Source organism: Charadrius vociferus, unplaced genomic scaffold, assembly GCF_000708025.1.
Source record: "Charadrius vociferus isolate BGI_N301 unplaced genomic scaffold, ASM70802v2 scaffold114, whole genome shotgun sequence".
Taxonomy (NCBI): Eukaryota; Metazoa; Chordata; class Aves; order Charadriiformes; family Charadriidae; genus Charadrius; species Charadrius vociferus.
Window position 1 is genome coordinate 183,482 of NW_009647949.1, and position 3,722 is coordinate 187,203.

The window sequence follows — 3,722 nt, forward strand, 5'->3', positions numbered from 1 at the left end:
CGGCACCGCCGCCGCTGGAAGATCGCGAACCCGGCGTTGCAGAACAGCGTTACCGCTTATAGCTGATAGCAGCCTTTGAAAGCACTTGGCGTAATAAGAGAATTACCCGCATAGTAATTATGTTATTAATTACTGCTCGGTATGAAATGGCCAACGCGCCCTGCTCAAACCGAGCCGCCTCCGCCGCAGCTGCTGAGGCACAGAGAGAGGGAACAACCTGGGTCTGCGAGTCCTCGGTGGGTGTGAAGATAAAAAAGGGGTTTATTCGCAGAGAGATTGCGGCTGTTAGCAAAACCCCTTCTACGGTAAGAGCGGCCAACATCATAATGGGTTTTAACGTAGCCAGGGCAGGGCAATGAATTCCCCGTCCTGTTGAAGCAATCCGTAGCCCGATTTTATATTGCTCTTGTGACTCCCACTTGGTTGATAGCGAACGTAAATCATATAACCCACAGAAACTCAGTATTTTATATGCAGTTTGCATTCATGAGACGCTGTTACCAACATCTGGCACAAGGCACTGTAAAATGAAGCCTGAGAGAGTCATATATTGTGAAGTGTATTTCATACATATTACGTGAAAACCTCAAATATTTCATCAGTAAATACATTTAACATCAGTAGTTAGTACTATTTTAGAGATTAGAAAAAAAACACTGATGCCTTAATTTCTACCGCCTCTCTTCACTATCGTCTAGTTTACCTAGTTTCTCATAGACCTGTCCTTGAGCTATTTTTCATTTGTTTATTCTGTTGTATTTGGTAAACTAAAAGAAATCGGTAAAGGGTCTGTTCACTGTGCAGTCTCACCAGGCAGAGAACTCCGTGGTGAGTCAGCTCCCTGACAAGACATTTTGCTGAATCTCATAAAGGGTATGTAAGAGTCTTCAGGGATATGATGGCAGCTACAAGAATGCAGCTCTTGTTGGTACTTGCAGTCATTTGCGTGTGCTGCTGGGAAGAAGTTTAAATTACCCGAATTCCTAAATATGAGTTGCACTCTGCGTAAATCAGAGCAGGGGTTACCTCCCAATGGGACTAGTGAACCATAGAGGTGCAAAAGCAAGGTACAATAATAGTGTTTTGTGTATTAGACTAATGATTAAAATGTTTACAAAATGTACCAGAGGCATAATAATTAATGGTATCAGAGTATATAAAAATACAGGGAAGCAAGGATCACTGACCTGCAGAATGTATAGATTCAACAAAGTTCAGGCTGGGTTCTCAGTTGACCTTGAGGAATTCAGCATCTCACTGAAACGGAACAGGAGGTGAATGCCTGTTCCTTTTTGACTGTCTCCTTTTGCAAGTTTCCTGGTAAACTACCCATCAACTAATGCTTTCCTTCCATTTTTGTTTCCTTCATCCTCTCCTTTTTCTCCCAATCTTGTGCACTCCCTTTTCTTCAGTCCTTAATTAAATTTGCAAAACTTATGCGCTAGTAATGCTTTCAGTGTACTTTTGTTTTCCCGAAATGTCAAAGCTTTTATTAGTCTCCCAGCACAACGGATGTCGTAACAGTTTTATTTAACGCAAGTGGTAAAAATCCCAGCAATAACTAAATGAGTAGTGATCTAGTTTCAGAAGTGATCTGTTCTTGGGTGAGTCAGTAACTACTCCGTGCTGGGACAGGCTGGGAGCATAAGAGAGCTTTCCCTTTTGGCTCAGACACATGCCTCCTAGGCTCCTTTAGTCTACTGGGCAACGCGTCCTGACATTTGTAACTACTAAAATGAGTGACATTTTAAAGTATTTTGTACTGAGAGTGACTACTGCTCGAGCAGCTGAGTGTGCCAGCAGTGCTGTATTTCAGTGGGTTCACATTTAAGTTGGAAGTGATATTTCTGACCTTTTAAAGTGATCATGAAAAGCCACTTTTTCTTTGAATCTTCATTGTAACCATGGGATATTAGAAAGCAAAAGGCAGTATAAAAAATACGGAAATTACTATTTCATTTCTTTTATGACTAAAAAGAGTGATCCCACTAAGTAAGTGGGATGCTTTCTTACTGAAGTGCAAAGTACAAGTTCTCGAAGTAGCAAGTAAATAGTTAAAACTTCAGTCAGCACAGGTTTGCATAAAACTGATGTGCTGTTTACATTCCTCTTAAAGTTTCAGAGTAATAAATGTAATGTGTGCTATAGTGCTTTCTTCTATCGATAACTGCCATCCATACAGGATGGCTTAAAAACAGCCTTGAATCAATTCAGGATTGACGTACAGACTGGGAATAAGCTGACAAAAACAATACAGCCCTGCAAAATGCTTGATGATGGCACAAACAGCTTTGAAAGCTAGCACGCTGGGGAGGCAGAACACAACTCCCTGCTGTGCAGGTCTTGGTCCCCGGATCATCATGCAACAGAAAATTCCCTGCTCAGCTCTTTATAAAGGTGCTGTCATATAATGTGGTGATCTGGTATGACTTTTGCTGCTTCTTAGAGAGGAGATTCTGCTCTTACCAACCTAGGTGCACCTCTTTGTCCTGCCACCTGTGCATTCCCACTCCCCCTCTTCCCCTTCACTGGTTCCCTTTTACTGTAGAGCAAGTCAATTCAGGTCACTAATCTGGCAGAAGACAAATTCAGCAATAAAAAAGAAATTGTTTTCCAACAGATTAGTGACTTGAATCACCTCATTGTGCAATGAGCACCAGAGCATGATCCGGAAAGAGGTGAAGACAGCGCAGCCTGCGGGGCAGGTCTCCACGCAGGGGAGCAGGATCCCTTGCTCTGAAGGCAAAAGGAGATTAGTTCAGCCGCAACACATAAGCCCAAGAACACCCTACAGCATCAGCTGGAAGGGAATAAATTCTGTTTGCTTGTCTGTCCTGTCGGTGTTACCCACAGTGCTACAGGTTGTGCTGTGACTGTGTACTCAAGGCAAATATTGTGACTGTTAAACACTTTATAACCCTCTAATTCATAGAACCCTAGAATGGTTTAGGTTGGAAGGGACCTTCAAGATCATCTAGTTCCAACCCCCCTGCCATGGGCAGGGACACCTCCCACCAGACCAGGTTGCTCAAAGCCCCATCCACCACCTGGCCTTGGACATCTCCAGGGATGGGGCCTCCACAACTCCCCTGGGCAACCTGTTCCAGTGCCTCACCACCCTCATAGTGAAATTTTTTTTCCTGATATCTAATCTAAATCTCCACTCTTCCAGTTTGAAGCCATTCCCCCTCGTCCTATCACTACACACCCTTGTAAAAAGTCCCTCTCCAGCCGTCTTGTAGGTGGCCTTTAGGTACTGGAAGGCTGCTATAAGGTCTCCCTGGAGCCTTCTCTTCTCCAGGCTGAACAACCCCAAGTCTTTCAGCCTGTCTTTGTAGGAGAGGTGCTCCATTAATACCTATGAGGTAAAACAGGCTTTCTTTGACTATGTAAAATAAGCACACAGCCCCTCAGTGAGCACCATGCTCAAAAGCTCCACGGTCAGCCTCAAAACGCATACTTTACCAGCGGAGGTTGCTCCTGGGGGTCTCCATTTCCCCCCATCCCCTTCAGGAAGGGCTCCCTGGAAGCCTACCCCCGCTGCCTGCCGCCCTGTCCCCGCCGGAGGGGAGAGGCCTGGGGGCGCAGCCGCGGGATTCGCTGCCTCCGTCTCCGGGGTGCCTGGCAGCGCTCCGGGGGAAGCCCCCCGCCGCCCATCCCCGCAGTCCCTGGCCGCCCTCCCGTCCTCCCCACCGCCCGCGGCCTCCCCCGGCGCCAGCTCC